Raw genomic sequence first — 21,701 nt, forward strand, 5'->3', positions numbered from 1 at the left:
GAAACATTTCATCTTCCCTTTGTATTCGCCATTGTGCGGTGCCGCGAACGGAATTGGATGAGGACCCATTGCTCATGCCGGGGACTCTTTTGCTGCGGGTAATGGAATTGAATTAGAATGTTTCATTTGTACATCCTTTTTGGTTTTGCTCGTTGTAATTGTTCTTCCGTTCTGTTGTTGATTTAGGGCGTAGCGGATCGGTGCTCGGATGCTTCGATAGAATAAGGTGGGAGTGACTATTAGACTTAGTAGCTCCTGCTTACCAGGAAGCGACTGGTGATCAACTAACGACGAATGTTTTTAGGAGAATCATCCTACGTTAATTACATAAAAGCTCATCTCTAAAAATTTGCATTTTCCGCTAGTTTACTTAGCATAAGCCAAATTCGATGATCTTTGGTATATAGTTAAAGTTGTTCAAGTTATCTGATATCACGTTTTCATTGTTGACATGACACCAATTTATGAATATATCCAACTGAGACTGTAAGAGTACAGCATCGGTGGATGTTTTATTAAGGTGAAATAGTTTAAAGTCGTCGGCAAATGATAGTTTCATACACTTTACCGAGTGATTTAGGTCGTTGAAGTAGAGCAAAAATATAAAAGGTCCGAGATGACTACCCAGAGAAACCCTAGAGCTGGCAGCAAATGGAGAAGTGGTGCAGTCTTCAATTTTTACAACCATTTCTCGTCCAGATAGATACGAGTGAAGCCAATTCAAAAAAGAGTCACTGAATCTAAGCCTGTCTAGTTTAGAAACTGTTATCTGGTGGTTGCTCTTGCCGAAGGCTGCCGAAAAGTCGGTGTATAGGGCGTCTACTTGTAGTCTTGCTTATAATGAACGTATGAACGTAAGGATGTGTAGGGTATTAAGTTAGTGGAAGTGATAGTTTAAGCATGAAACCGTTTTGGGTCTCGGATATGTAATTGAAGCAGTTTTTTTTATTCCTTCGTCTTTATTTGGTTGGCTCCGGAGCCTTTTGGTGTTAATGAGCCGGTGTATCAGTACAAAATATTTTAAAATACAGAAGTAATATAGTTGGTGGTGTGTGGGTCCTGTCGTGTATCCAGATGCACCCGCTTGTCGAATCGTCCGTTTTACTTCGTGGTAGGTGTGGTAACAACCGGTGGTCCATGACGCTTGATAGTGATCCATGACGCTTGGTAGATTCTTGTGGGTGGATAAGCGCAATTTCTTCATGCGCGTCGACGTCGGATCTCGTTGCAGGTGGCGTATCTGCAACGAGGAAATTCCAGTTCTCGTTACAGTCAAAATGTCTGTAACGAGAACTGGGGAAAAGGGTACTGATGTAGGTATCTGCTGATGAAGTATGGTACATTGCTAGATAGAACTAGTATAAGAAAAAACATTATAGATTCACATTAATCAATTTGCGAAAGAGGTATATGGGGTACGGGATTTCAAGGTCTTGAGTTGCCAGGGCGTCCCGGATCGGCATGTCGGGTGGCCTTCCGTGTGCTTGTAATACTTCATTAAGTTTTGCTCTGGCCTCCCGATGATCAGAGTCTGGCTCTGAGCACGACCAAACGATGTGGTCAATGTCTTGGTAACCTTTACCACAATTACACAGGGCACTGTCGGTAACCCCAAAACGTGAGTGGTGAGCATTACTGTTGTAGTGATTTGACATCAGTCTTGATGCGAAGCGAATGAAGTCCCTTGACAAATCAAAACTCTTAAACCAAGGTTTAGTTGAAACCTTTGGGATAATAGAGTGCAACCACCGACCTTTATCGCCCGTTGTCCATCTCGTTTGACAGGCGCCGAGGGCCTTTTGCCGAGGAACACTGAAATATTCGCTATACGTGATCGGCCTTTCGAGGACACTGGTGGCACCTTTTTTAGGGAGTTCGTCTGCTTTTTCATTGCCCTGTATTGAGCAACCCACAAATGTCACATGGAATGACTGGTCGACCAAAGCATTAAGAGTCCTTTGTATTTCCAACAGGAAATGCGAAGGGTACTTGGCCGGTTTCATTGATTGAAGAGCTTCAATAGAGCTGAGGCTGTCCGAAAAAATAAAGTATTTGGCAGAAGGCAGAAGCTCTACTAGACCAAGAGCACAATGTATTGCTGCCAGCTCTGCAACATACACGCTACATGGCTCGTTCAATTTGCGAAAAACACTATGATTTACGTTAAATACTCCGAAACCAGTCGATCCATCAATACTTGATCCGTCGGTGTAGAATTGTTTGTCTTGATCGATATGATTATAGCACAGAGAACAGACGTCTATCTTCAGCACTCAACTTGTGTAAAATTTCTAACGGTTTCGAAGGTAGTTGGGATATCCAAACAAGGTGCGCTACTGTCGTTATGTTTTTTGTGGCTGAGTTCGACAGAATTGACAGCGGTTATTCCTCTACCCAGTCAAACTAGTCCGGAACCGGTTCGGATTTCCAGCATGAACTCCAGCTCAAATGCATCAACCGATAGAGTCGGAATCGGTTGTTTTCTTTGAGCAAGATTCCATACTGAATCCAGTCAGGATTTCGATCCGGTTCCGGAATGGATTTGACGGATAGTTGGGATAGGTTGGTGTGGCGGCGCTAGTGTTTATCGTATATTAATTCAAATGTTTACACACGTTTTTTAAATATTTTTGTTCGATCATGGATGTCTGATCTCTGTGATTATAGTTAGCCGAAAAAATGGCTGGAATAATCGACGATCGCAGGTGGTCAGGAATACCTTGTGTAAGATGTTTCATGGTTAGATCAAAAGTGATCTGTGAGTTGGATATTTTCAGTAGAGTTTAATGTTGATGGACTAGGTAGCGTTAAGTAGTCGTAATAGGAAGACATTCGGTTTGTATGCACTTCTAAGCTGTGCAGCGCTTCGAAATTGTTGATTACGAGCGGATTCATTACTACACTACGTATCAGAAAACGGAGTGAAAGCTCATAGAACCGTTCAGAAAGAGGAAGCACTCCAGTTATCACCTCAAGGCTCATCGTGTGAGTAGAATGCATGCAACCAAGCCAACGTAAACACCGATACTGAATTCTTTGTAACTGGATAATATGCGTTTTGGCAACGGCTCTGAAGCAAAAGCTTCCATACTCAATCACCGATAAGATAGTTGTTTTATACAATCTGATCAAATCGAGAGGGTGGCCACCCCACCAAGTTCCAGTAATCGAACGAAGAAAATTTACTCGCTGCTGGCACCTTTGCTTCAAGTAACCAATATGTTTACCCAATGTGCCTTTGGAATCGAAAAAGATTCCTAGGTACTTGAAAAAACATCGAAAGGGTAATTGGTTTGTCACCTAATAGAAGCTGAAATTTAGCGGGATCGTGTTTTTTTTTGAGTCTTTTCTGCCGAAAATTCAATGCCCAGCTCGACAGTGCAGACAGATAAATTGTCTAGGGTGTCTTGAAGAGGCTTTTGCATATCTCTGCCGTTTGTGCCTACTACCGACACTACGCCATCGTCTGCAAGTTGCCTCAATGTACAATTACCTGTCAAGCAATCATCAATACTGCTGACATAAATATTATACAGAAGTGGGCTAAGACATGAACCTTGGAGGAGACCCGAGTAGCTAACTCTCAACGTCGACGAAGAATCATGCGCAAAGTTCAAGTGTTTTTCACGCAATAAGTTGGTTAAGAAGTTGTTCAACTTGGGTGAAAGACCATTTCGATGAAGCTTCTCTGACAGGACTTCGATGGATACTGAATCAAACGCTCCTTTAATGTCCAGAAAAACCGAGGTCATTTGTGGACGATTGGCGAAGGCAGACAGTCGTTTGTTCCTTTGCCTTTCCTAAATCCAAAGCAACTGGTTTGTTTCGGCCCAGTTATCGAGACGCCGAAGAATCAATTTCTCGAAAAATCGACCATCGAGAACGAGAGCTCTGGATCATTTGAGGTGTCCCGGAAGAATTCTTGTGAGGGGATCGAATCAGGACATATCTTCGTCGCAAAGTCGAAAATCCAACGATCTGAGTACTCAACATCCTCATTTGTCGTTGACCGATTACGCATGTTCCTGGCTGTCTTCCAAAGAGTACTCATTGATGTCTCTTTTGACAAACCTTCAACAAAATGGCGCCAATATCCCCTCTTTTTTGCTTTAATGAGGATTTTTAGCCTGCGCTCAAGTGAGGTATATTCGATACGCAATTCCTGCTTGCTTTCTCGCCGCCAACTGTAGTACGCATCCGACTTTTTTCATACAATTCCGAACATTCTTTGTCCCACCATCGATTTGGGGGATGTGCTTGTAAAGTGCTTTTAGAGAAATGCTTGGTTCGAGTTTTAACTGCACTGGCGCAGAAAAGGCTGACGAGGAAGTTATACTCGTCTAACGGTTGCAGCACTTCCGTAGACTCAATTAACCCTGCAACTGTTTCCGCATATTTCTTCCAGTCAATATTTCGCGAAGATCATATGAAATATCTACTGGCTCCGCTGGACTAGGTCCATTGGTAATAGAAATAGCGATCGGCAAATGGTCGCTACCGTGAGGGTCTTGGATGACTTTCCAAGTACAATCGAGCGACAGTGAGTTCGAGCACAGAGAGAGATCCAACCTGCTTTCTCGAGCTGGAGGGACTGGGACTCTTGTGACTTCCTTAGTATTGCGAATAGCCATGCTGAACTCATCACACAGGTCACAAATGAGAGAGGCCCGATTATCATCGTACGACTCCCCCCAAGCGAGACCATGTGCGTTGAAGTCCCCCAATATCAAGCGAGGCACAGGGAGAACATCAGTTATACCTTTGAGCTGCTGGAAGTTTAACGAAGCTCTTGGTGGATATAAACTGATGCAACGAATAGGTCTCGTCCTTTGATCTGTATTTGACAGGCCACCACTTCGGTACCTGTGAAGGCAGGAGGGTTGACTCTGTAAAAGGAGTAACATTTTCGTATTCCCAAAAGTACTCCTCCATGTTGATCGTCTCTGTCTAGTCTAATGATATTAAAGTCACGAAAACTCAAAGTTTGCTCGGGCCGAAGCCATGTTTCAGAAATTGCGAAAGCGTCACAATGTGTGTGGTGCAGAAGTTGTTTGAATATGTCTAATTTTGGGATGAGGCTCCTGCTGTTCCATTGTATAATGATGGTATCCTTAATACTGTTCGACGTATTAGCCATCGAAACTGATTAGTGAAGATAAGAGGGGCCATTTAACGACTAGTTGCTTAGCTAACTCGCTAATAGTTGGGATCCATGCAGAGATAATACTCTTGACTTGCGCAGGAATTTCAAAAATGTTGAGAATCCATTCCATAATTGTTTTAAAGGAGATCAGACCTGTTCCAGTCTTGTTCTCCTGCTGTGGTCCAGTGCTGCGGTCTTTCTTTTGAGTTGGGAGACTCGAAAAGTCCTTGCCTTGAATTTGAAAACCAGGGGCTACTAGTTTATTGGTCGATGGTTTCTTTGAGGTGGCTGACTTGGTCAGTACCGTACCTTTTTTACGTGGGAGTTTCTGGGACGAGGCAGCACTTCTTTTCCATTGGCTCCAAGAATAGGTACGTAATCAGTGTCCCCTTCCGAGCTACTACCATCATCTTCAGATAAATCTGAAAAAGTGTTATTCAATTGCATGTGATTCGGATTCGGATTCTTGAGCTTATCTGATCGCAATTTGTATGTCGGACAATCACGTGCCGTGTGAGGAACACCACCGCAAAGAAGGCATTTTCAGCCTCCTTTGTACATGTGTCATCGTTGTGTGCTTCTCCGCATTTTGAGCACTTCACTTTGTTGCAGAAGTAGGTACTTGTGTGACCTAGCTGTTTGCACTTAGTGCAGCTCATGATTTTTGGGACGTACATGCAGACCGGAAGTTGAAGCTTGTCCAAAAGTACGAAGGTCGGTAGGCCAGAGCCTTCAAATGTTATTCGAAATGATTTCAAAGGGGTTATCACTTTTGCACTCCCTGTGCCTGACACTGTGTTAAGCTGTTTCACTTCAAGTATCTTGACCTTCGGCAGGTTTTGGGCTTTGAATATGCCCAAGCCGTTCCTTAGTTCAGCGACCGTTAGGGACTCTTCGGTGATTACACCGTCTACCTCTACGATGTTTGCCGGAATGTCAACGCGATATTCTATATTAAATCGTGCATCATTCACGACAGCGTTGGCCTGTTTCCGGTCTGAGAGAACTACGCGAAGTTTATTGACATTCGAATAAGCTTGAAAAATTAGCAGTAAGACCCTTACTAATTTGCGACAGGCTCAAGGGTTTGCCTTTGGGCCGGAAATAAACCACGAATCTGTCGCCTGGACGGTCGCTGTATTGCCGAATGGCGCGAACGGCTAGCACCAACGCTTTTCAATCACCCCACGTAGCAGACCGACGAAGACACCGCCGCTACGGCGATGGAAGAGTGCCGAAAAATACCACCACTACTGCGCTGCCGCCGAAATCACCTTCACTACGCTGACCGATGAGCGCCAAAATACACCACTTCAGGGTGGACCGAGCCGTCGCCACCCACCGCACCGTAGCTTGTATGTATCTGTATGCGTCGAACGATATAGAGTACTTGACAATCTGTAACTGTATTAGTGTGTTCAACGATTTGTTTTCCTCCACCTGTCATAGGTGGAGGGCAACAAATCAAAAATAGCTTTTCGGTCGGATTCTTTTCATGATGGAACCTGACCAACCTATAACGTACGTCTCCGCAATAAGTTTTACAGCGACATAGAGCATTTCAACATCATTATAAATACTTTAGACGAGCTATTTCATATGTTCAAATTAGTTGACAGTTTTAAATATGACAACTGGAGGAAAACAAACCCCCAATTAGTGTGAGTGAAATGATTTGCATAGAACCCTATAGCACAAAGTTTAATCCGCTGTCGCCTAAACACTGCCGCTTACGGGAAGCAAAGTCGCCTTCGCTGTCCACCTCCCAAAGAGACAAACTACACCATCACTACTGTACAGTGTATTACCAAATCGGTGCGATACAACCACGCGTACCAATCGCGTGGGAAAAAACCGAGTCAGTGCAAACACCACCACCGCTCAAACCGTTCCGATAGGGCAAATTATCACGAGCCAACTCACAGCGAGCGAACGAAGACAGAAAACACATCTATAACGTCCGAAGTCTGCCGAAGGAATGTGATTGGAGCAGTTATGGGTAATGAAATCCAGAACAATCTTTTGAAATAGCTTAGATACTTTACATAAGAAAGCAACGCCTTTTTATCCTCTTTTGAAACTGGGAAGATATAACATTTTTTCCATAAATCCGGAAAAGTTACCGAATGAAGAGAAATATTGAACAGCATTGATAAAGGAACGAGTTTAGCAAACTATTTGTACTATTTTTTAAACAATTTTTCAAACAACTAAATTTTAATCGGTTTCTTCACGCGATACATTCATACCGTTTATGTTGTAAAATGTTTCAAATATTATCAGCTCTTAAGGAGGTCTTCTACTCACAAGGCCTCAAATTAAGCACTTTTTTGGAAATAAATTGTAAAGCATCTTCTCAATGGATTTAGAAACTTTTTTTGTTTTGAAGAAACATGTTTTAAGTTTTCAATTATACTTTTGAAGATGATAAGAAAAATCTCTCACGACCTTGAAATTTCGTTGATGACATTTATGTTGAAACTGCATGGGTCCAGCTTAAGTAAAGTTGTGGCAAATTGGGTAATCTGTAATCAGAAAACTCATATTTTTTATAATCATAGTCACGTTTGCTATATTTAGACGAGAGGGATTTCTTTTATTTTTTAATTTGTAAAAGCTATGTAACGATTTGTGAAAATTTTCAATATTTACTTTATTTTTTGGCGTATTAAGTATTAATTATTAATTAATTATAAATTAATTATTACTTTATTTTTTGGCCTATTAAGGGCCATAAAAATGGAACAAATTGACATTTTGCAAATCCCTCTCGACCAAACATAGCGGTATATTTTCTAAAGCGTTGGACAAAAATTATTGAAACTGGACCAATACTTCTATGAATAGTCTTACTTGACCACTTAAAAAGCACTACTTTCGGGAAAACGCGTTTAAAGATAAAGTACGGTGTATAACTCGATTGTAATAGTTAATCTGCTAAACCGGGGTCGCAGAGCTCACCTTCCTCCTCACGAAAATGTTCCTGGTTGTCCACATTTTGCTCCCTCTGCTGAATTCGGGCCTGTTTTGCCGCGACACCCACTTTGCGTGCAGAACAAGTTATACGATCACTGTCGAATCGAGTAGCACATCTTTCAGCTTCAGTCCCCAAGGTAATTCCCATCACTTCCATAGCTTGTAAGATCGATGAAAAACCTTGGTTGAAGATACTGACTGCCAAATAAGTCACAACATTGACCACCAGCCTGTCATGATTTGTGCATGTGTTTTGGCGCTAAGGAACAGATTCCACTAGATTCATTGATGTTTTGGGTGTAAGCTCCTAAGCATCTTTCTAATAAATCATTAGACTTCCGTTCATCCTGACATGTTCGAAAGTTTCTAAAGTTCCTTTTACTTCAGCCTGGTGCCACTTGTACCAACTGTCCTCGCCGGATGAACACTTTGAGTGTTGGATATTTTCGTTCGATGACGAGCGGTGTTCGAGGGAAGCCCAGATTGCATTTCGCCTATGTTCTACAGAATTGGAGCTTCTCCGAATCGCAAGCCCATAAAATTTTGTTAGCTGGCCGATTGATTTGTCCGTCAACTTTCTCTTTCCTTTCCCACCGATACCTTTGTTTTCTTTCTTCAGTTTTCGTGATCTCGTTCCCATACGCTCCTCAACATGTTCAACGAATTCTTTCTTCCGTACGATAATATCGTCCAAAAAAGCAAGAAACTATTCACAGACGCTCACATATACAAAAACCGTAAATTATGGACCGGTGAATTCATTAAACAATGATTTTTCCATGGACAAGCGCCATCGTTGTGCGCTGCGCTTATGGTATCTCAGAAACGGCCGGAGATGGGTACCTTTCGGTTCCCAGAAACAAGCCAAGGGATGTAATTTGCACCAAATCCTTTCTGTGACGTATTCTCAGATACATATAGATTGAAAATAAACAAAGAAAAAAACATCGATTTTTTTTGAAACCGCGAGAGTAGAAGACCCCCTTAAACTTGTTCTTTGGAGAATCGGTAAAAAAAATTAAGTTGAATCGATGGCATACAGCGGCAGATTCAGGGGGTGGGTCTTGTGGGTCCGGATCCCGTCCAAAATTTTTGTTAAATTTCAAAATAGTTTCAAGTTTATAACTCAAAATCATTCCTAACCAAATTTGACCAACAAAACTTATATTCATTAAATAAGGTGTTATCCATAAATGACACAGCATTATATGGGGAAGGGGGGAATTTTGTATTTTGTGATGATGGGTGACGACAGATGCTACGTAGCTTTTTTAAAGGGAAATAGGAGTTGACCTGATGTCACGACAATCTTACCCGTGTCATGTAAATAACAGCGTTTTGACGTAGGACTACGATATAGGGGTGCACGTTGCAAATTCTACAAAAATGGTATGTAACGAAAAGTGGTCCAATTTTAAACGCATATAATTCAGCCATCTCACGATAAATTTTCAAATTTTTTGCGCATATCGCCCCGAAATACTTCTAAGAATAGATTCCAATAGATAAACCCAAAGATTTTTGATATCATGGCATTAAAAATTTAAATAATGAACAACCTAGTCAAAATATCGCGCATTTACACACAGAAGATAGCGCTTCCCTAGTCCAGCACGACAGATTTGTGTACCTAGAGCGCTACGCTTCTATGAATGACGTCATCATCGACTATTTAAACGGACGGATTTCGCCAGTGCAGCTCAGTTTCCTGTTGAGCGGCAGATGAAGCAGGTCACTGCGTTGTGTGTTTTCACAGCCAGTGTAGCTGAGTTAGAAGTCCGTTACACTGCCTGTGGAGGTACGCTACCCAGTGAATGCGACTGTGCTTGCAGTTCAAACACTATGCTATCTTTTGTGTTGTGCTCGTTTCCAGCACACGTTTATGTATAATTATTCGTACACAAAATAGTTTGTACATGCGAGCTCCATTTGCAAACACGGTTAACATAGTGTCGTGGTATTAGTAGTCTCTTTCGCTCTAGCCATCATCATCAGCGCTAATTCATTTTGCTTTGCGCGCTTGGGTTTAACGTTTGAGTCGAATGTGTAGGTAGTTAGATCTAATTTGTTACTAAATTACACAACGAAAGTTTATTATTTACGTTCGATCTATTCATTGATTCATTTCCCCTTCACGTGATTCATCTCCACTCAGCCTATAGTATTTTGATTCTACTAATAGGTATATACTACAAAGCCTATTTATGAATGAATACACTGCCACTTGAATAACCGTTGCAAAAACGCATCTTGTCCATATATATAATTGTTTCCGATTCTTGTATATTTATAGTTTCGATATCTGATTAAGACCACTGCATTCGCTATATTTGTATGAGTACTTTGGGAAAGTTACAATAATGGCAAAATATAACTAGACCAAGCATTCTGGTCTATACATGAAATGTGATTATATTGTCTAAAATTTGATTTTTCTTCACTGATCCGGGTTTTTTACCACACACAATCGAATAGTTTTTACAAGCTAATCTTGTGCCATAAGGATTTAGTTCCAGATATTAGTTCGGTCACAGTTTTCTGTCTCCTTTCTTCAGATCTTCTTAAATAAGTTCAATCGGATTCGATCACCTACTACAAATGAAATGACCTGATAACCAAGAAGGTTTGGTTAAATATGAAATACTCGATGTTGATTGGTTGTGATTAAACCATACGTAAGAAATATATTTGGTTTATTATTACAGGGCTGCCCCTTGTAGTTTTTAATTTTTTTTGTGGAGTCAACGGAGGGAGGAGAGTTACTGCCAAGCTACGTAATTACTATGGATATAGTCGGTACCGTCTTTACGCATGGGCACACCGCACAGTGGGACGAGCCCGGACTTAAGTCCATATATAAAGGTTATGCGATATTCTCACTAGTATTTTTCTCGTATCAGCTGAGCCATCAGAGACATTTTCGCGAAATTTTTGGTGATTTGAGCGAAAAATGAATTTTTGACAGCTTTTTGAAGAGCAGAACTCAAGTGTGTTTTGCCTATATACAGTTATTTTAGTTTTTCAAAGAAACGGTTGATTTCTTGTATTGCATTACTTCACAAAAATTACCCGTGTGATAAATTACATCGAAAATTCGCCAAAAATAGGTCACTAGTTAGTTTAGTTAGTGTTCAGATAACTGTTTGTCATGAATTTTTATTGAATTCGAACTTCTAACGCGATAACAACAACGACGCCCGTGAATGCCCGCGATCACACTATACTCATTCGAATGCTTGTAATTTTCTCTTTAAAATGAGTCTATGCTAGTTTTGCGAAAACTTGCGATAAGCAGTCAAAATTAAAAAAAAAAACTGTGAATGGAGACGCATGGTTATTGCTGATATTGAATTTGAATAATTACTTTATAGCTAGATTAATGACACGAATACATGCACAACTTTCAATTAGCATTGAGAGCATGATCTACAAGGATTTTACTAGTGATCAAGACTAAGGAGCCGAGTGGGAAGTATAGTTTTTTAAATGGTAAAGGAATTAAGAATATTTAAAATCATTAAATATTTTCAACCATCTGATATATGCCATAAATTATTTCTGTAACTATTTCTAGCTATCTTACGCAATAACTGTCAAATTGAGTGAACATAGTTGAGTTCTAGTCATTTGCTGAGACTATTTTGATCCGAATTTGCATAGCACTGATAAAGCTTAAGGGTATGGGATATTATCCGAATAAAATAAGACCATTTTTAATTGAACCATATGAGAGATTTATTTTTATTTAAGATTTGAAATAAACAATCTAAGTAAAGTGAAACACCCTGCGAAAAAAATCGTTACCCGTCTTGTTGATTAACGCTGAAAATTAATTAAAATTAAAAATACTATTCTAATTGAATACTACTGAAAAAAATTATTATGAAAGACAATATAATATTTTGAGCCACTCTAATAAGTAGTAAAGTTAATTTCTATTTTTGTAACCAAAAGCGCACAAAAATTTCATTAAAAAAATTTTGAACCTTCACAACAAAAAAAATAATTTTGAGCCACCCTAATGTATAATGAATTTTTTACAAGTGTTAATATCAAAAACGATTTGGCACACAAAAATTTATATACACAAATTTTAAGAAATTCGAATTTCGAAAAAAAATATATTTTTGAGACACCCTAATGAATAGCAAATGTTTATTTTTAAAATGTTTTACAGTACTGAACAAAATAAATCATACACCACTTATTTTTATTTTTCGTGATATCTCAGCCGGTTTTGAAATTGGGGAATGTTACTGTATTTTGTCATGATAAAAATTTGCCGATATGGAAAATATACGATAATGCATGACTTTCTCAATATGTATTGATTTATAATAAGGAAACTGTATTGATATGGACAAAATAAATCATACACCTTTTGTTTTGTTCTTCAATAACTTTTATCGATTTATTTCTCACTTTTCAATATTTGGTGTGACCACTCTTATCTTTCAACACTGCTTCCAATCGTCTTGGCATACTTTCGACCAGGTTTTTCAGATATTCCTGATCAATTTCTTCCCATGCGGTCTCGAGAGCTTCAAAATAGACATTTTTGTTGGAAACCGTCACCTTGTCTACTTTTCCATCCAAATAACCCCACAAATTTTCAATTGGGTTCAGATCAGGAGATTGTGGAGGCCATTCATGAACTTTTACCCTGTTGGATTTGAAGAACGCAGTAGTTTTCTTGGCAGTATGCTTCGGATCATTGTCTTGTTGAAAAATGAATTTGGTTTCTAGACCAGTTTTCAAATGAGAAACCTCCAAATTTTCACACAGCAAGTCAATGTACACATCAGCAGTCATAATCCCCTTAATGTGTGCCAAGCTTCCGACTCCAGACCATGCGAACGATCCCCGCACCATAATGTTTCCACCTCCATGCTTCATCGTCTTTTGAATATATGCTTCCTTAAGTGCATCACCAGAATGTCTCCAAACTCTTGAACGTCGCTTTTGTCCGAATAGCTCAAACTTACTCTCGTCCGTCCATAAAACTGTTTTCCAGAAGTCCACAGTCATACCAGCGTATTTTTTGGAAAACTCCAATCGCTTCTTTTGGTTTCGTTTGTTAATGAATGGGCGCTTAGATGGAAAACAGCTCTTTAGTCCACTTTCGGCGAGCCGCCGACGAACAGTACGTCGACTAACATTGAGATCCAACGATTCCACAATATTTCTAGACGATAATTTCGGTTTTTTTTAGCCAATCGAACAATTCTGACATCATCACGATGCGTCGTCAAGCGATGGCGGCCTTTTCCGGATAAATTTCCAACAATTCCTTGTGTTTTATATTTCTTCCATATATGCTGCACAGCTCCAATCGAAATTGAGTATCGCTTAGCAATTTCCCGAAAAGAAATGTCTTTTTCACGGTCGCGTATCACCAGATTTCTAACGTCCAGCGAAATCTGCTTTCCAGACATTTTTAATGTTCAAAATGGAACCAACTCAGAATGTCGAGTGAAAACTAAATCTATCGTGGCACTAGAGCTGTCAAAGGGTGCAGTGATGCCAAAATTTCAAAATTGGTTTAATTGGTTTTATCGTAAAATGTGATTTTTGAAGTGTATGATTTATTTTGTCCAACGTATAATGAACAATTATTCATATAAAAATTTCTAGCAGAAATACCTCATTATTATCAAAATCTCAGTCTCTACTATTGTTTGAACTGCAACAAATTAAAAAAATTAAAGGGTTGTGTACAGGACACGACCACGGTGACATTAAAAAATGTAGCTTTTTTCAAGAGCGTGCAAATGTATTTTATCTATCACACATATCGACTCAAGTTTTTGCTCACTCGCCTGTTACAATTTGCTATATACCCTCCCCATTAAAACATAATTTATTGAAGGTCTTTTAACGGTAATCTATTAATTAATCAAGTATCTCACTAGGTGATTGGCATTATTTGGCTGATCCATCTAGTAAAAATAGGCTGGTCTGTCCAGAAAATATATTTAAAAGAAAAGTTCCATATTTAGAACTGTGACGAGGAAGCCCACGCCCACCAACGGAAATATACAGATTCTTCATGAAATACGAAATTTCATTTTCCATTTAAATTTTCAATATTGTATTAATGAACTTAAGTAAACAATCTTAAGGTTAAGTATTTCTTAATCGATTAGTGGTAAAAAAAAAATGAAATTATTTGATAAATTACATTGTTATGCAACGTTCGCACTACCAGTTAAAACGGGTTTTATGCTATCTTGGTGACATTTTCTCTTGTTGCTAATTATTAAAACGTGTTATAACTCTGTAGTGTAAACATTGTATTATTAAACCAATTCTGCAGCGTTTTATGTTATATAGGTGTTTTATGTGGTAATAGGACTGACATAATTATATCTTCAGTACAGCGGTTTGTTTTATAATTCAAAACAGATTTATTTCAAAATTTAAATTAGTATACCCAACCGTTCTATTTGTTGTATACTTTAAAACGCAATTAGAACTGTGTTTTAAATACATAGGGCAGGACAGATACTCTGACTGGATAAACTGGGAAAACAATTTTAAGTCCAGTAACGCTTAAGACATGGCTTGAATTTGAATCGAAAAAGAACACCCGCCTAAACTGCTGCTGGGACGGTAAGTTCTGTTTTAAAATTTTCCGTTGTGTGCAGTACGAAATAAAAGTGTTTGAAATTAGAAAACAAAAAGTTCTGCTGGGAATGTGATTGTTTCCGATGCAATTACACTCAGGTTTTTTTACGCAGGGGATACAGGTCGTGTAAATGAAAACCGCGTAAATTTCAAAAATACGCGTAAATGAAAACCGCGTAAATTTCAAAATTCGCGTAAAAAATACCGCGTAATTAAACCTGAGTGTAGTCTCCTATATAAAATACTACGCTGCTGAAAAGTGCAATAACTACAGAAGCACGTTGTCAGATGCCTTACTGATAAAAAACATATAACCGAAATATGAAACATGAAAACTGATAGGCTCTTTACCCTAGGCAGCTACAAAGCGCCGTAAACATGGATTAACAAGTTACAACGCACACGCATGCATAAAAATAAATATACTTTATTCAAACGCAACACTCTTGCAGCACACACCGTATTGAATTAAATCCAAACCACCCCACCCACCCACTTTGCAAATCATTCTGTGGCACCGTGCTGGTACCCGAAAAATCCGCACACGGCCACCGCTGCCGAAAATACATAGCGTCTACCGCTTATTGTAGTGCCCAGACGCTCCAGCCATGATCTTACCCGTTCGACATAATGGGACCATTCATAAATTACGTAACGCTTTTAGGGGAGGGGAGGGGGTATGACAAGTTGTGACAAGTAGTGACATAGGGGGGAGGGGGTGTTAACTAGATCGTTACGTAACATGTTTTCATCGAAGAAAAAAAAATTTTTTTCTTGGAATTTGTTACGTAACAGGGGAGGGGGGGATGGAAAAATTTGTGACAATTTGTTACATAGGGGGAGGGGGGGTCAATTTTGGGCAATTTTTGCGTTACGTAATTTATGAATGGTCCCTAAGAACAAAAACTGATTCAAACGGGTACGCGTCACCTCTATTTATAAACTAACCGTATATGGTTTAGTCACTTAGGTGCGAGTGTGTGCAAATGTCAACGTTACCGAAAATCGATAGCGCTTATTGCATCGCCCGGAGACGACGTTGCTCGTGTGGGATAAGAGCAACAACTGATTTAAACGGACATGCGTTGCTTCTATTTATGACTTTTCGTGTTTCATTGAGCAACTAAGCTGCCCTCTCTTGACGGCTGTGTCTGAGAAATCTGCCTCACGAATGGTATTTTTCCCGTTTTTTGTGAACTTTTTAATTTTACCAATTTCCAAAAGTCTACTTTTATTGGGGAGATATTAAATTATTACCAATATTTAAGTTAGGTGTTTCTGAATCGGTTGGTGTATGAATGATTAAAATCCATCTAGTAATATCGGAGTTATAAGCGTGCAAACCTTACATAGTTTCGTTACATGGGAGATAGTTTAGATTTTAGAATGACACCTAGCCCCAGATAGTGGAGTAAGACATTTTTAATGTCAAAACTTTTCCATTCATGCCATCGTGCTTATTAAAGAAATAACGCTAATATGATCAAAAATGCATGTTTAGAACAAGCGTATGATTTATTTTGTCCAGTGCTGTAATATCAAAAACGAATTCAGCTTACCAAAGTTACATAAAACCGTCCTATTTGAACCGATAAGGCAGTTTGGACTTTAGTCCACCTTTGGTTCTGAGTCGTGCCACTGTGCACCGGCCAGGGCCAGTGGCCCCGGGATTTAGGGGCCACCAACATACGATGAAATAAAATAATTCTGAAGGTAATATTCCAAACAAACCGCACTCGATTGTTTATAACTTTCTTCCGTATGGATAATAATGGATCAGAAGCAATTCGGAATCGCACATTGCATCTTTTCTCTTGTAGTCAAAGAGCAGGTAATAAAGCGGAATTATGGTAGCGATAGAAAACGAGGCACTGCATGGCCAGGATGGTATTAAACAAATTTACACGTCAATTAAACATTCCGATTCAAGTTTACTTTGAGCAACAGCAGTGAAATGTTTTGTACAATACGTATACTTAGCTCGAAAGGCACCAAACAGAAGCGGCAACTAGGACAGTGGCAAAACTTGCACAAGAAGGTACCGTAAACCGGGGTGACTGTGATCATCGGAGTGACTTTGGTCACTCAAAACTTTTTTTCGTAGATCTCTTATCAAATAAATTGAAATGATTTTTATTCTAAACTTATTAAATACTGTTTTGTTATACTTTTTGAGTATATTGTTCGGTTTTTGGCACAAAAACTACAAAAAACCGAAATTTTACTTTACCTTATTTTTACGAAGGTTCGTAAAGTGTCTATTTTTTATAAAACAAATAAATCTCAGATTTGTGCAAGAGTAATAAATTACAAGCGATTTTTTATTTTCCTTTAGAGTGGGATGTGCCAAATTTATGTTTAGGAGTTTGTTTATTTTAAACACCATTTTTGTGAAACTAGTTGGCAATTATTTCAAATTATTTTAAGCTAAAATTCGCACATTTTTTTATTGTTCAATATTCCAACGTGTTAAAATGGCTGAAACTTTTTGTATATTGATAAAGCACTGAAATAAACAATTTTAGTGGTTTTAAAGAGTTTCAGAATCTTTTATTCTAGTTGGACACTAAATATACGAATTTTGGTTACTCGAATTTTACAGTACATTGAAATACTTTGTATAATACCAATTAACATCTATTTAACAATGAGTACCTTTCCAGAATTAGTTTAAACAAACATTTGAATGAAAAACATTGACATCAATAACTTAATGTGGGTGAAGATGCAGGTTATCAAAGTCACCCCGGAATACGAAAACGGACTTCAACTTGAAATCATTTTTGGAAAAATAGCTGTAAACGGACAATTTTAGGTAAAACCATCCAATATTGTTCTCCATACATCAGTACATGGTTTAAAAATATTAAACTTGAAAAAAATGTGTTGCGTCTAAAATCATGTAATAATTACTTCGAAAAGTGATCAATGTCACCCCGGTTTACGGTATACAGAAAATGGAGGAAGATGATGTCGAAATTCGCTACAAACTGCTTGTCTGAGAAGCGATTTGCGGATGTATCAAATATGTATAGGGAAGGCTCCAGCAGTGACTTCTGGACTTCTTGAGGTCTGTTACTGAAACAATAATGTTTTTTTTCCAACACTCTGCCATACCAAAAAATAGGCCCCCATGAAGGCATATCTTTTGCCGCAAAAAAGTTTAAAAATGCCTTTAAGAAAGTGTGATTGAAATTGTCTTCACAAATCAACCCGATCTTTACTCTAAATCTGATCATAGGAGTCAAGGCAAATGCGCGTCCCTTCAAGATATTTGAAGAACCCCGAGTATTTGGTGACCTATGTTGCGTGCACAATTTTTTTTCGATTGGCTCCGAAAATAAAATAATTTTAAATTTAGTTTTGCTTTGCTAAATTCAAAATCTAAGTTTACGGTAAAATTACAAACGCAGAAGCATAGTATGCGTCGCAGTGCGTGCAAGAATCAGGATCAGGAATCGGATTATATTAGCTCAAATGAACATTCCCATAGTCGGGGATTTGTACCTCAAGCCAACTGAACTCGATGTGTTTTCGATGTGTTTTCTGATGTTTTACATGATTGGCATTGAAATGAATTGTACCACTCATATTTATAGAGTCAAGTAATTTCGATGTTTCGTTATGAAAACATTTTAAAATTTGTTTACGTCACAACTATGGTATTGTGTATATGTACTTCCGAATGGTAAAAATGCTAATTATAGCTATAATTCTAAGTTATTTTCCGTCGGTCTCTTTCTGCATTGAGGGCCTATCACCAACACCAGAGAGGCGACTCTTTCGTCTGAACCATAGACTTGCCACTTAACCACCAGTGTCGCCTTCGAAACACCAATTTGTTGAAAATGGATACTGTTCTGACTACTTAAAATGTACGCTTTCTTTGCCTCCCCGAACCAATCACAATAAAAGAATGAACAGTCTGTCAGAATATATAACAAGAATCTACCTCACCTACAATTCGTATAAAAACAGATAATATTTCAAAGAATCGTCAGTTCTTTTCGTGCCGCAAAAAATGCGAACATCGAAAATGATTGAACCTCAACGTGACTCACACACTTAGGTTCAAAATAACATCGATTGATTTTTAAGGCTGCAATGTTCAATATTGTCATCTGTAAACGAAGTGGAATCATGATTGAATGAAAAAATGCGGCATGTTCCAAATTTCGAAAGAGACTACTTCCAGTGTTATTGTGTTGAGAAAATCAGATTTAATATGTGGAAAGTATATGAAGCGCCTCTCAAAATATTAGCAGAAGTACGATTCGTGTACATTTACACGTTATGGAGTATATATGAAGACATTTTTACTAGTCTGGATAGCATTCAATTAATAGACGTTTAACCCGTCCTACTCCAAAATTCCCGATTATTGACGGAGGCATTCTTCATCCTCAAACAACGTCTTACAACTATGAAGATGAGATTATACCGTGCGGGGATAGCATAATGTAGTTGGTAAGTCCAATATACACTGTTCGAACTTCCGCCACCGTATATTTTGTGTTAAGCCCTTCGCCACTATCGGTAAGAAGAACTAATAACTTTTTCTGCTCAAAGCTTATTCTGTTTTCCGACCTACTAAGCATTACATCGAAATCTATAGTGCTTGAAATCTGACTTCGTGCTTTTTTCTATATATTTTGATTGTCACAGGCTGGCATAGAGTAGAAATGGTTCCGTGAGGTTGGGGATCATTTCTGATCTTCCTATCCTGCAGTAGTTAATGCTTGTTCAATTATGGGGGCCCCTTAGCTCAGTAGTGCCCAGGGGCCCCGAGTGGCTTTAAGATGGCCCTGGATATAGTCATTTATGGATATAGCCTTATTACGTATTATGAATTGTACAATGTTCATTTTAAAATCGAAATTACTGGATCACCTCCTGAGTGTATAACCTTTCTATAGGAGACTTGTGAAGCATCAGTATAGGCTTTCTTCTAAAAAAAATTGCGAGATGACATCGAATCTTTGCGCTAATCTTCCGCTCATTTTTCAACGATTGTTTGTAAACATCTTACCAGTGAGTCACAGAAAAATCAGATTCACACAGTTGCCAGAGTTGTTAAAAAGTGGAAGTGGAAGATTTTTTTTTCCAAAGCCGCACCCGAGCCCAAGAATTTAAGCTGGAACATAGCTCGACCATCGCTAGAAAGAATTTTATGTTCGTTTCACAACAGAAGGAGATATTTGTGCATGTTTGTTGCCCAACCGCACGACCCATTGTTCGATTTTGCCTTTCTCATAAAACAACTGCTGTGTAATCACTCCAAAACTCGATTCTTTAATCGGAGTACCGAAGTTCACCTCGGTGAGATCGGAAAATATGTGTATGTATGGATGAGATTAAAAATGTATGAATCAAACACTATCAATATGGGTATTAAAGCTCATAAAATTGCTGTTTGAGCTATGGTTATCTTTGAGTCGAATTCCAAGTACTCTGACGTGCCATGAATAGTACCCATTGATAATCAATTTAAAATGTAAATTTATGATTGTGAAAAGGATTTTGGATAAATGGTTTGTCCTATGTAGATTTATGAGAAAGGCATAATTACACTACAAGGTGGGTTACAATTTTCGTCTGTTCGCTATCAAATCCCGCCTAGACCGAGCAGCGATGGTGGTTATTTTTATCAGTTTGAATGATAAAATATTTGTGCATTGTAGCAGCTTGAAGGGATTTGTCGTTGTCAATGGCAAACAGGTGACGGAATGGGAAATGTCAGTTGTTAGAGGGTATCAACGGGGACGTACAATAGAAAAGAGGGATTATATTTTAACTTTGCCTTCTGCTGTAGGTTCAATATTGAGCGGTATCTTCCTGTTTTCGATTTCCAACTCAGAATAGTATGGTAGGAAAGCACTATAGTTGATTGAATGCATAAAATCGTTAAAACGGATCAAAATGTGGTATTTTTCGAGAGTCTGTTTCGCATCAAAATGGAATGAAAATCCATCTCTGCTAACCTTAGAGTGTTTCAATACAATGATAATAGGAGGTTAATATTTCTGCAAAGTTTCGTAATAAATAGTCTATCAAGTTCAGAGAAAATTGTCGTAAAATCCTACACAAACTTCAAGCAGGTTGGCCCTGTTCGATTGTGAGCAGGCACATCTGGTGGGGCTGGGCCGATTGAGTTTTCAAAAGTTATTTTTCATATAAGATAAATAATTTATTATGATTGAATGATCGCTGGATGCTTCTGAGAGAAGAGATACCATGACCAAACATGCCTAGCAGACAACTAATAACTACTCTTTTCCGTGAACGTACGACTTCCAGCAACAACAAAAATATAACATCCATTTCCGATGATCCCAAAGCCTAAGTGCAGCTGTTGGCGTTATGGGTAACAAACATTTGTAGGGGAAGTTGTAAGTTGAAGAATGATTTGTTACTCAGTTGATAACCTATTGATCTTCGTAATTAGCAGTATGATAGCAGCGGGGTAGTCACTCACGCTCTCATAGAAAAAGAAAACACCCAAAACAAATCATCGGGAGCATCAATACATCTGTTTTTTTCTGCTCTCCAACTGTGAGCAAAAAGCTGCTAACGAAAATGACAACATAGATGAACACTTTATATATCTTTGGACAGCCTATACGAATACCTTTCGAACGAACTAAAGAATGTTTAAATCGAATTATTATCAAAAGAGATATTTATCATTAAATATGGACGAAAGATTTTTATCATTTCCCATAGCCACAAATAAGACCAAAAACAGGCAATCTATTTTTAACGCCAAAACGGCTTATTTTAGGTCAATAGTATCTTCGGAGAATTTGGAGGATGTAATATGGCCTTTCTTTTGGTATTATTTTGCCACCCACCCAAAAAAATAATTGGATTGATGAGAATAATTCACTGATGCTGACTGACTTCATTCAATATTGCAATAATAATTATCAAATCAGTACATTGCTAACCTGTCGTT

Source organism: Topomyia yanbarensis, chromosome 3 (assembly GCF_030247195.1).
Source record: "Topomyia yanbarensis strain Yona2022 chromosome 3, ASM3024719v1, whole genome shotgun sequence".
In the NCBI taxonomy this organism is placed as follows: Eukaryota; Metazoa; Arthropoda; class Insecta; order Diptera; family Culicidae; genus Topomyia; species Topomyia yanbarensis.